Source organism: Callithrix jacchus, chromosome 16 (genome assembly GCF_049354715.1).
Source record: "Callithrix jacchus isolate 240 chromosome 16, calJac240_pri, whole genome shotgun sequence".
NCBI classification, from domain to species: domain Eukaryota; kingdom Metazoa; phylum Chordata; class Mammalia; order Primates; family Cebidae; genus Callithrix; species Callithrix jacchus.
Genome location: NC_133517.1, coordinates 15,689,871 through 15,703,623, shown reverse-complemented (window position 1 = coordinate 15,703,623; position 13,753 = coordinate 15,689,871). Strand labels below are relative to the sequence as shown.

Genomic DNA, 13,753 nt, shown 5'->3' with positions numbered 1-13,753 from the left:
CATGGTTCTGTACAGAATCCTTGATCACAGATGAATTTGTATGGTGACTTTCTCAGGTTTTTCTTGATGAAGTGATATACTTTTGTTTGGATATATAATTCAGGCTGCATTCTGGTAGATGGCAATTAATAATAATAATTGGAAGGAGGTTTTACTCTGAGAGTGCACACCCTCAGCAGGGCAGAGGTGACAGAGAAGTGCAAAAAACACTCTTTCCCAGGGCTGCTGGCTTTCAGCAGGGGTGCAGCCACTGGAGAATTCCCAGAAGTGTCTCTCCAAGCCCATGTTCCCTGAACCCCAATGGGAAGAGCCACAACTGTGTCCATAGCAGTACACTGGGGGAAGGGGTGGGGATTGAGGAATGATACCCTCTCCAAGTCCATTCTGGGCTTTCATGTTGCCTCTTCAGCATCTGGCACCATGCTTGCATTTTCTTAAACCCAAGGGGAGCTTCGGTAGCCTGCACTCACCCATTTCTTAGGGATAGTCTATGCCAAGGATTAGGTCTGAAGTATAGTGGGGTCTGCCTCTCTTCCTCTCCTCAGAGCTGATGGCCATGGTTCTGTACAGAATACTTAATCACAGATGAATTTGTATGGTGACTTTCTCAGGTTTTTCTTGGTGGAGTGATATACTTTTGTTTGGATATATAATTCAGGCTGCATTCTGGTAGATGGCAATTAATAATAATAATTGGAAAGAGGTTTTACTCCTTCCCCAGCTGACCAAGAAAGCAGGCTGGGCCACCCAGAGATTGCGCATGTAGATTGGTTCCAGGTTGCTAAGCTGTCCCTGGCTGAAAATCACATCACCCAAGAGAAACCTCAGCTTCATCAACTCTCTTTTAGCTCCGGTTCTGTTGGGGAAGAGAGCCTAATTCCAACATCTACTGTTGGAATGCGCGCCACATTTGCCACTCAATTCTAGCTATGGGGCCCTTCACTAGCTCCAGAGCAAGTGCTCCAATCCCTAGCTTGAGAAGAAAATGTCTGCAATGGCTGCTGTTGCCAGATCACCAACAATAACTGATTTTGTCTGAGCCCAGAGTTTAAATGGTGTCTTCCCCTCAGTCCTGGATCTGAGAAAATGCCTACAGCTGTTCCCAGTCTTTGTTTTTCTCTCTCTGTCTCTCAGCCTCTCCTGTGCTTTGGAGAAACCGGGGTGTTCTCCCAGATCCTGGGTTGCACAGATGAGTAGCAGAAAGGTGATACACAAAAGAAGACTGGCTTCCCCTCTCACATATTGAGACTTCACTTACTTTATCAGCTGAATGCCATTGAAGAGACTGCTTTCCCACTGGCCCTTCCCATGGTCTGGGATGTCCTTCATTATTCTGGTGAATTCCCATTTTTAAATTTGAATTAAAATTCACAGAGTTGATCTTTACACATAGATTTGCTATTTCCAAGTGGCTGAGACATGCTGAAACCTCTATATATCATCTTGGAGGTAAGAACTTATTTTAATTGGTGAGCACAGAATTGTTGAGTTCTTAGTACTTCACTGCAGTCTTCTACTATTCTCTCATCAGTTGATTCTACTGTTTGTCAATGCCTCTGTTTTAATATCTCCTCTTTCCTCACATGCCCAGCACCCCTTCTTCTCTACTCACTATCTTGTTTTTTTTTCACCGAGGAAAGCAACATAGCTTAATAAAGAGACCGGGCCAAAAGTTGGACTGCAAATTCACAGATGAGGTATGAGTAGGTCATTTACCTACTGTTCATACCTACTGCTCATATGGAAAAGATTGAACAAAGGAAGAGATGAGGCAAAATCTTCTTGACCTTGAAGAGGCCAAACCTAAGAGTTTACATACTGTTAAGTAGGTAATATATTAACCAATTTTTCTGTAACAACCTCTAAATCTCAATGGCTTACAAAAGCAAATCTTGATTTTCATGCTCGCAAGGCTGCTGGTAGTCTGTGCTCCTGCTGACCTTGGTTAAGTTTGTCTGGGCCAAGCTGGATTCCAGTTTTCTGGGTGAGATGCAGGTATGTTTCACATGACATTATTCTGGGGCAGAGCCTGAATGTGCAGTGGTTACCCGGGACATGCCATTCTCATGATGCATCCCAAGGACCCAGGACCACAAGGGGAAATGGGATGCTCCTTAAGGCCTCAGCTCAGAATTTGCCAGCATACCCTCAGTCCTGCCACTAAAACAAGTCTCATGGACAAGCCTAGGGTGGGATGCACTGCAGAGTTCCTTGGCAAGGAGAGAAGGAGTGACAAATTTGGAACAATAATGCAGTCTATTACAGGCAATGCATCATATCTTAAGGTTTGGGGGATCATTAGAAAAAGTAATCATGAAATAGATAGAGGTGGGGCTGGAGGGAAAGACCAGAATCCATGAGATCAGCCAAGAAATAGGAAAAATAGACAGTGAGGTGATAAGATTCCTTGTTAATGCAGGTTCAGTGGTAAAAAAGATAGAAATTAGAACAGAAAAATACAATACAATCCCAAAGAAGAAGCAGTAAGACTGGTGACAGCCCAGATGAGAGGAAGGAGAGAGGGAACTCAAGATAACACCAGGGATCTGTTAACAAAAAATGTATAAGGGGAGATAAATATGGAAGAAAGATGATGAGTTTGGTCTCTTATTCTGTAGTGAGTTCTGGTGCCTCCTTAGAATGAGGCACCCAGTTCTATCTCAGAGCAAAACCCCAGGCTGTCAGTGCACACTCAACATTTGTCACATGGCCATACTTCATTATCATGTTCATATCCAGCTATATAATGTTCTATACTGTTACCTCCAGCTATGTGGACATGAAATTAATAGGAATTGCCCAATATGCCTCTGTATTCCTGGTGTGCATACACTTCCTTACCATTGCTCTTATCTCTGTCTTTTAGGGGCCAGTTTACCAGTTTGCTTCTTGCTTACACTATTTTTCCACTTTGTATCCCTAGTGCCTCCAAAAGACACTGGGATTTTAGAATTTCATTTTTCGGCTTCTACCATAGAGGCAGGCAAGGAAGAAGGGAGGTTATAATAGGAGTTGGATAAATCAAATACAGCATTGGCCACATTTAATATAACCAATATAAATTTATTGCTAACAATGTAAAGCTTTCAAATTATTTTATTAATTGATTTTTTAAATCTTTTGACTGACCAAACTAGATCAATGACTGGGCTTGCAAAAAAAAAAATCAAAAATCAAATATTTAGGATTTAAAATGGAAAAAATGTTAGCTCTGGAGCTCACACTGTAAATAATGGAAACAACTTTCAAAGACAGTGAAAGAAACCTGCCTGTATGGCTACCAATCACCAGGAGGAGGGAAGAGAGACAGTAAAGAGGATAGGAATGCAACAAGAAAGCCAGGTTTATATTTAGTGTGTCTTTGCTGCAGAAGAAAATGAGGACATTTTTTATAACAAAGACCATTTTATGAGAGATTGGATTTTGTCCTTCCTAAAGTTATAGAATTACTTGAGAAAATATAGTGTTGGAAGTCGCCACCAAGAAAGTATAGCACTCACAGAAAATCTCTGAAAGAAAATATGAAAAAAGTAAAGACAAATATATTGAAGTTTCTTTGAAGAATTCTCCAGGAAAAACATTTTAAGTTGCCATTGCAGATAGCATTAGTGCTTATGTATGCTGAGTCCAGAATATCATCTTAAAGTGTTATCTCAAAAACTGAGCATGAATACAAATGTATAAATTTTTTAAATATATTAAAATATTTTGGAATACAGTTAGATATTTTCTTAAATTATCCACACATTTTTTTTAGTTTGCATGCCAAAGATAGCCAAAAAATAAAATATTTACTCTAATAAACATTTGGTTTTCTTTTCTTTCTCTTTTTTTTTCTTTTCTTCCTTTTTTTTTTTTTTTTTTAGGCAAGGTCTCACTCTGTTGCCCAGGCTAGAGCACAGTGCTATGATCAAGGCTCATTGAGCCTGGGCTCAAGCAATTTTCCCACCCCAGCCTCTCAAGTAGCTGGGACTACAAGCACATGCCACCATGTTTGGCTAATTTTTTAACTATTTGTAGAGATGAGGGTCTCCCAGTGCTTCCCAGGCTAACATTTGTTTTTCCTTAATTTCAGTAGTAACTCACTTTAAATACCTTCCAAGATATTTTTGCTAATAAACATTTTATAGTTTTTTAAATCCATCTTTAATTTTTAACTGATAGAAGGGATGAAACAATTTGACCTGTACACTAAAAAAATCCCAGAAGAAAGGTTCTTTCCTTCTTTCTAGTATTTCCCTAATTGCCCTAAGTTATCGTTATTGAAATATGTGTAAAATGCCATTATAAAAACCTATTTGATAACAATTAAATAGATATATTCACACTATTTTAACCTAATAGGTGAATAATAAACATGACTAATATTACAATAAAGGTAAAACTAATTAGATTGATTGTTCTGCTTAGGGTAAAGTTTATAAAACACATAGAACTTTGCAATTAAAATGTTGACTAAAAGATTTTGAGGAGGCAATTTTGTCTCTAAAACACTGAAACCTGAAGACATCTTTTCCTTTCAAAAAAATTCTGATCCATGCTTCACAGCTTTTGAATTTCTACCATGTGATCACAGCAATGTTTCCATCACTGTTTGAAACTGGCAACTCCCTGTTGGACTTAAACATTTTTCCCAGAATTTTTCTTCTCTCCAATTTGCATCTACTTGGTGTCCAGGTGCTTTTCCCAAATGTGAGCACTTGGTTGTGTGTCTGAGAATGGAAAGACTGAGGATAAAAATCCTGAGCAATTCTGATCCCATAGTCAAATCCACAAGACTTGGGTTATTTCCCTGGCAATTAATATAATGTTGTTTATTACATTTTTCATGTTACCTAGTTCATTTATTTAAGCATACATAACTCAGACAATATACCAGAAGAAAGAATTTTTTTGAAATTTTTTTGAAAACTTTAACCTAAACAGAACAATCAATCTAATTAGTTTTACCTTCATTGTAATATTAGTCATGTTTATTATTCACCTATTAGGTTAAAATAGTGTGAATATATCTATTTAATTGTAATCAAATAGGTTTTTATAATGGCATTTCACACATATTTTCAATAGCGATAACTTAGGGCAATGAGGGAAATACCAGAAAGAAGGAAAGAGCCTTTCTTCTGGGATTTTTCTGAGCAAATGTATAAAACATTAAGGATACTAAATTTGTGCTTCTTATTTAATTTGTAAATCTTTGGCTTCATTGGTTTAAACCAATCTACCAAAGTTTCCAGGGACAAAGTCGTATCATTCATATTATCCCATTAACACTTTTCTTCATGACTGACTAAGAATTATAAAGTATCAAGTGGCCATAACATGTTTCTTTCTTTACTTTTAAAGCAGTTCATCACTTCTTTTTAAACTAGCTTGAATGGAATGTTCCTCTTGAAGGAAAACTCATCTGATGGAGCAACAACTTCTTTTGCAGAACACTATAGTGTAGTAGAAACCTAAAGACTAAATGTCGGACCAATCCAAATTCAAATGCTGTCCCAACCTCCTACCTGTGTGATCTTCCAAAAGCATATTTATTGCTCTGAACTTCAGTGTATTGGTAAAGTTGAAATAACAACACACTTTAAAGTTTGTTATTGAATTTGATGTGTCCAAAGTACCTACCACATTGTAGGTTCTCAAGATTATTATTGTATTCTCTTTAATTTTTTGTTTCTATGAAAAAAAAATCGTTCTAAATAATGATTTAGAGGCTACCATTTTGCCTATGTCATAATATCACTTCCTCAAATGATTCTAATAAGAATCCTCATTCTAGTCATGAGTGAATCATTACCAAATGTGATGCTTGGTTGGAGCACATTTATTGTAATATCTGCAAAATTTATTTTAAAATTGCCTAAAACTTGTATAGAAACATACATAATTTAAATAATTTATGATTTTGACAATAAAAATACTTTATTCCTCAATCTAGTGCAAACACTAGTCCAAGCAGACCACCTTTCCTCAAGGGTTCCTTCATTATGGGTTGTATTTTTCTACTTCTCTGCCTGCCTGATAATCTTTGATTGAAAGATAAAACTTGTATGTTTTATCTTCTTGGATGCAGATAATTTTGTATTTCTGTAAGCATTCCCGAACTTTGTTTTGAATACTGTTAAGTTACTTGGAAGCCATTTAAACCTGTTGGGTCTTAATGTTAAGATTTGTTAGGTAAGACCGACCACAACAGTCTCAGTATTGAGAGAATTTTCTCTACTACTGAAGCAAGATCCTCCTGAGAAACTACTCAATGTCCTATTACTTAGGAAACTTTTCCAGCTTGACTGAAGTATTATGTCTTTTTTTAAAAACTTGTTCACTTGATTTTCTTTATATTTTAATTATTAGTTTTGAATATTCAGTAATAACTCCAAACCTACTTGTATAAGGCAAAAAATATCAACATAATTAGTTGAATGTCTCCAGGGGATCATTACCTAGACAGAGTTTCTGAACTACAGTATGGGCTCTAAGAACCCCTTACATAAATGTTAGGTTAGAGTAGAACACTGTTATGCAGTAAAATGTGAATATTCAGCATGAGCTCTTATGTCAGTGTTTTACTCATCATTCTGCTTATCTGAAGATAATTCACCAGCAGATTCCTTAGTAAAGGCTCATAAGAAAGGTATTCCCTGATACCTTGATATAAAATTTTTGGATTACATATTCCATTTCTTATTCGTCATAAGGTATTGCTTTGAAAATATGATGACAATCTGATAGTTTTAAGTCACATAGCATGGTCTCAGTTTCTCACTGGCTATTGGCAGATGACATCAGTTACTTGCAGAAATAACCTGTACTTTTCAGGACTATGTATGACATGGCAGCTTATTTCTCCCACAGGGAGGACAGAGGAAAGAGAATAAGAGAGAGAGAGAGAGTGAGAGAGCAAGCAAGATGAAAGTAACCTAATCTTGAAAGCTGTATTCTTCCACTGGAAGTGACTCACTACATCCATCCATGGACAGGAGGAGGGAAACAGACAAGGACATGCATACCTGAAGGTGAGGATTATTGAGAGCCATTTTGCAGGCTGCCTACCACAGCCATTATGTTGATTTTTTGAGGACATATTGTAGGATCTTTCAATAAGTGGTTTCAAGTAATCTTATTCTTTTGAATTTTTTTAATTATATACATTTTTTAGTTTTGGAATTTTTTTTAAAAATATAATTGTTTGGCATGATATCTTGGTTTCCTATGTTGGAAAGAATTTCCAAAACTAAAAAATATATATAAAAAAAGTGAAAATTAATGGACAAAAATTGAAAAGCGTTTTAACTGTTCACTGGCAAATAAGTGAAATATATCAAATTTGTTCTTCCTTTAACTTTAAAGATAGAGATTTAGATATAACATGGGCAGGATAGGATTGGCTTTATTTACTGGCCTATACACAATATACGGGGATAGTTGCTTTAAAGGGGGAACAGTTAGCATGTATGAAAAGGATATTCTTTACTTTTTTTTTTTTTTTTGGCTGAGCACAGGGGACTTTATTGATGGTACACGACAAGGTGGGGCTCCCTAGGCCCCTCTTCAAGGGGTCTGCATGGAAACTGTGAGGAGGGGCAATTCGGTGTGGTGAGGGACTCAGTGTGGCAGGGACTCCCCAGGAGTGAGGGCCTCTTTTCCTCTCGTGCTCTTGCTGGGGCTGGTGGTCCAGGGGTCTTATCCCTTGGAGGCCATGTGGGACATGAGGTCCACCACCCTGTTGCTGTAGCCAAATTCATTGTCATACCAGGAAATGAGCTTGACTAAGTGGTCTTTGAGGGCAATGCCAGCCCCAGCATCGAAGGTGGAAGAATGGGTGTCACTGTTGAAGTCAGAGGACACCACCTGGTGCTCCTTGTAGCCCAGGATGCCCTTGAGGGGGCCCTCTGACGCCTGCTTCACCACCTTCTTGATGTCATTATATTTGGCAGGTTTTTCCAGGCGGCAGGTCAGGTCCACCACTGACAAGTTGGCAGTGGGGACACGGAAGGCCATGCCAGTGAGCTTCCCGTTCAGCTCAGGGATGACCTTGCCCACTGCCTTGGCAGTGCCAGAAGAGGCAGGGATGATGTTCTGGAGAGCCCCACGGCCATCACGCCACAGTTTCCCGGAGGGGCCATCCACGGTCTTCTGGGTGGCAGTGATGGCATGGACGGTGGTCATGAGTCCTTCCACGATACCAAAGTTGTCATGGATGACCTTGGCCAGGGGCACTAAGCAGTTGGTGGTGCAGGAGGCATTGCTGACGATCTTGAGGCTGTTGTCATACTTCTCATGGTTCACGCCCATCACGAACATGGGGGCATCAGCAGAGGGGGCAGATATGATGACCCTTTTGGCTCCCCCCTGCAAGTGAGCCCCAGCCTTCTCTATGGTGGTGAAGATGCCAGTGGACTCCACCACATACTCAGCGCCAGCATCGCCCCACTTGATTTTGGAGGGATCTCGCTCCTGGAAGATGGTGATGGGATTTCCATTGATGACAAGCTTCCCGTTCTCAGCCTTGACAGTGCCATGGAACTTGCCATGGGTGGAATCATACTGGAACATGTAGACCATGTAGTTGAGGTCAATGAAGGGATCATTGATGGCGACGATATCCACTTTACCAGAGTTAAAAGCAGCTCTGGTGACCAGGTGCCCAATACGACCAAATCCATTGACTCCAACCTTCACCTTCCCCATGGTGTCTCAGGGATGTGGCTGGCGATGGGAGACAAGATACGGCTGTCTGTCGAACAGGATAAAAATTTTCAGATTTCTGAGTGTCTTTGACAAAATATCTTACCTGAAAATAATAATAATCTGAACTAAATGCAGCCACAGTATATTCTTCAATGAAGTAGTGATATTGGATTTTTTTTTTAGAAATTGAGATATTTGTGACAAATAATAATGGCTAAAAAGAAGATAATTGCCTACTTTCCCAAAGTTTTCTAAGCTTATATTAAACCTATGAGCCAAGTGAATGTTTAGTTCTTCAAGCTAAGGAAAATGTAGTAAGAATATTTTGACATTTAAATGGTATAGACTGAAATGACGTGAAGATTTGTTTCTTATTTATTTGCTCACCGGGCTACTTTAGTGCTAGAAGGCAACAATTCATTTTCTGTATTTTCTCCATAGTAATACACATTCTGACTTAAAGGCCATTGTTTGACACTAAAGAACAACTATAAGTTTTATATAAACCTGATTACCTCAAATCCAGAAAATAGCTCCTAGTATTTCCAACTTTGTGCCACTAATAGCAACTAATGAGGTAAAAAGTCAAATTGATTCTAGAAACTTCTACCTAGAAGTGGTTATCCTAGGCACTAGATCCCAAAACACAAATGATCCACTTAAGAAAATTTTAATTTTCTTTTTGTTTCTAAGACAGGGTCTTGCTCAGTTGCATAGGCTGGAGTGCAGTGATGTGATCCAGGCTCACTCCAGCCTCTGCCTCTGAGGTTCTAGTGATTCTCTTGCATCAGCCTCCTGAGTAGCTGGGATTGCAGGCATGAGCTATCACTGCCAGCTAATTTTTGTACTTTTAGTAGAGACAGGGTTTCCCCATGTTAGCCAGGCTGGTCTCACTCTCCTGACCTCAAGTGATCCACCTGCCTCGGTCTCCCAAAGTGCTAGAATTACAGGAGTGAGGCACCACGCCAGCCAGAAAATTTTAAATTTCTAAACAAAGTAATAACTTTCTCAGTCAACCATGAAACCACTTAAAAGAACAAACATAGCACCATATTAAATTTTGTCCATCTTATTTCTACCTTACATTTTAAAAAACCGTATTATAAAGCCTACATATACATATTTTTCTTAACCTTACTTTGGTTAATTACATATTAGGAGAGTGCATATCATTAAAGTTGAGTTTAAGGGATGGGGGCTTACCTTGCTCATTCCCTCTGGTGGAACACCAAATTTTAACAATCATCTGCACACAGTATAGCATTATCAAAAGAACCAAAAATCAGATGCGCCATCACAGTACCTGGTTTTAACTTCATATCATAGAAAGAGGCTTTGAGAAGGATAGGAGAGGTAGTCTTTTATTTTTTTCTTTTTTTTTTTCAGATGGGGTCTCACTCTTTCACCAGGCTGGAATGCAGTGGCATGATCTTCACTCACTGCAACCTCCACCTCCCAGGTTCAAGGGTTTTTCCTGCCTCAGCCTTCCAAGTAGCTGGAACTACAGGCATGTGCCAGCACACCAGTGCATCATCACACCCAGGTAATTATTTGTAATTTTAGTAGAGATGGCATTTTACCATGTTGACCAGGATGGTCTTGATCTCCTGACCTGATGATCTGCCTGCCTCAGTCTCCCAAAGTACTGGGATTACAGATGTGAGCCAGCATGTGTGAAACTTATTTTTTTTTCTTGAGACAGAGTCTCACTCTATCACCAGGTTGGAGTGCAATGGTGCATTCTTGGCTCACTGCAACCTCCACCTCCCAGGTTCAAGCAATTCTCCTGCCTCAGCCTCCTAAGTAGCCGGAACTACAGGCACACCATGCCAGGTCAATTTTTTGTATTTCAGTAAAGATGGGGTTTCACCATGTTGCCCAGGCTGGTGGTGAACTCCTGACTTCAGGGAATCTGCCCACCTCAGCATCCCAAAGTGCTGGGATTACAGGCATGAGCCACCTGCCTGGCTGGAGAGACAGTCTTGAATCACCATCACCACTCCTCCTCCAGCTCCCAGCAGAGGTTGTGCACCACAGAGAGAATTTGTGCACTCTGAGGAGAGAGAGCTCAGTGACTGGGGAACTTTACATTGAACTTAGGGTTGCCCTGTCACAGTGGAGAATAAAGCCTCACTTGGCTCAGACAGTGCCTATGCACAGAGTAAGCTTTGGACCAGCCCTAGCCAAAGGGAAATAGCCCACCCCAGCAATCAGAACTTGAGTTTCTTGCCAAGTGTCACCACTGTGGATCAATTTGCTCTGGGGTCCTAGGTAAACTTGAAAGGTAGTCTAGGACACAAAGACTGCAATTCCTAGATGACTCCTAGTGCCTGACTGGGCTCAAAGCAAAAGGAGAGGAGAGGAAAGGACAAAGAGGACGTGGTTTTGCATCTTGGACACCAGCTCAGCCACAGGAAGATAGGGAACCAGGCAGTGTCATGAGGACCCATTCCAGGCCCTACCTCATGGACAACATTTCTAGACACATTCTGAGCCAAAAAGGAACACATTGCATTGAGGGAAAGAACCTAGTCTTGGCAGAATTCATTGTCTACTGACTAAAGAGCACTTGGACCCTGAATAACCAGCAGTAACACCCACATCATATGCCATGGGCCTCAGGCTCTGAGATGTGCTGAATTCAGAGGTGACCCAGCGCATTCCTAGCTATGATGGCTATGGTGAAAGACCCCTGTTTAAGAATAGCACAGGGAAAAGTCAACTGTCTTTGTCTTGGACCTTATGTACCAACTTGGCCACAGTGTGGTAGAGCAAGAAGCAGACGCTTGAGCTCCCCTAGTTCAACCCTAGGCTCTGAACCTGCCCTGGTCCAAAAGGGAGCCCACACCTCTGAATGTGGGGGCTGGTGGTCACTAAAGAAATTAACAAGGAAATTGAAAAATTTTTTGAAACATATGATAATAAAAACACAACATAGCAAATCCTGTGGGATATAGCAAAAGCAGTACTAAGAGGGCTATTTACAGCTCTAAATGCAGCAATCAGAAATGATGAGTTCGTGTCGTTTGTAGGGACATGGATGAATCTGGAGAACATCATCCTCAGCAAACTGACACAAGAACAGAAAATGAAACACCGCATATTCTCACTCATAGGTGGGTGATGAAAAATGAGAACACATGGACACAGAAAGGGGAGTACTAAACACTGGGGTCTATTGGGGGGAAAAGGGGAGGGCCAGTGGGAGGGGGAGGTGGGGAGGGATAGCCTGGGGAGAAATGCCAAATGTGGGTGAAGGGGAGAAGAAAAGCAAAGCACACTGCCATGTGTGTACCTACGCAACTGTCTTGCATGCTATGCTCATGTACCCCAAAACCTAAAATCCAATAAAAAATTTAAAAAAAAAAAAAAATGTTGTAAAAAAAAAAAAAAAAAAGAGAGAAAAGCTTCAAATAAATAACAAAAGAATGCATCTTAAAGAATTAGTAAAGCAAGAGCAAACCAAATCTAAAATTAGTAGAAGCAATAGTAATAGCAATAAAGATTAGAGAGGAAATCAACAAATTTGAAATGAAAACAATACAAAAGATCAATGAAACAAAAATTTGGTTTTTGTAAAAGATGGACAAAATTGACAAACTTTTAGCAAAACTAAGAAAAAAGGAGAAGACCCAAACAGATAAAATCAGAGATGAAAAAAAACACAGTATCAGTGATACTGCAGAAATTCAAAGGATCAGTACTGGCTACCATGGGCAACTACATGTCAATAAGCTGGAAAAACTAGAAGAAATGAATGCATTCCTAGACACATACTACCTATCAAGATTGAACAGGAACACACCAGTAACAAGTAATAAGATCAAAGCCTTAATAAAAAGTATTCTAGTAAAGAAAAGCCTGGGACCTGATGACTTCACTGCTAAATTTTATTAAATATTTAAAGAAATCACACCAATTCTACTTGAACTTTTCCAAAAAGTGGAGGAAGTGGGAATACTTCCAAACTCGCTCTACAAAACCAGCATTACCCTGATACCAAAACCAGACAAAGACACATTTAAACAAAATACTACAGGTCAATATCTCTGATAAATATAGATAAACAATTAACAAAATACTGGCAAACTGAATTAAGCAATATATTAAAATGATCATTCATCAAAAATAAATGGGATTTACTCCAAAGATGAAAGGACAGTTCAACATAGATTGATACGTCAATGTGATACATCATATCAACAGAATGAAGAACAAATACTGTTTGTTTTTTGTATTTTTTTTTTTGAGACAGAGCCTCATTCTGTTGCCCAGGCTGGAGTTCTGTGGTGCCATCTTGGCTCACTGCAACCTCCGCCTCCTAGGTTCAAGTGATTTTCCTGCCGAAGCCCCCCAAGTAGCTGAGATTACAAGTCTGCACCACCATGCCCAGGTAACTGGTTTTTTTTTTCTTTTTTTTATTTTTTTTTTTTTAAGTAGAGATGGAGCTTCACCATATTGGCTGGGTGGGTCTTGAACTCCTGACCTCAGGTGACTGACCGGCCTCTGCCTCCCTAAGTATTGGGATTACAGGTGTTTGTCACTGTACCCATCCTGTATCATCATTTCAATTGATGCTGACAAACTTTTGATAAAATTCAACATGGATTTATGATAAAAACTCTAAAAAATTTGGTATAGAAGGATCACATCTCAACATAATAAAAGCCATATATGACAGACTCACAGTATCATATTGAATGGAGAAAAACAGAAGGCCTTTTCTTTAATATCTGAAACATGACAAGGATGCCCACTTTCACCACTGTTATTCAGCATAGTACTGGAACTCTGAGCTATAGCAATCAGACAAGAGAAATAAATAAAAACCATCAAATTGGAAAGGAAGAAGTCAAATTATTCTTGTTTGCAGATGATATGTTCTTATAGTTGAAAAAACCTGAAGACTCCACAGATGAAAAAGAAAACATTTAGATAAACAAATAAACACATTTAGTAAAGTTGCAGTATACAAAATCAACATACAAAAATCAGTTGCATTTCTACAGGCCAATAGTGAACAACCTGAAAAATAAATCAAAAAGGTAATCCCATTTATGTT

General features: G+C 39.3%; 1 pseudogene across 1 annotated transcript; it reads right to left on the bottom strand.

Moving 5' to 3' along the window:
• Nucleotides 1-7,526: 7,526 nt before the first annotated feature.
• On the bottom strand, nucleotides 7,527-8,724 carry LOC100404323 (glyceraldehyde-3-phosphate dehydrogenase pseudogene; annotated as a pseudogene). The gene has a single exon (XR_013528255.1). The product of XR_013528255.1 is annotated as a glyceraldehyde-3-phosphate dehydrogenase pseudogene (transcript).
• Nucleotides 8,725-13,753: the final 5,029 nt, after the last annotated feature.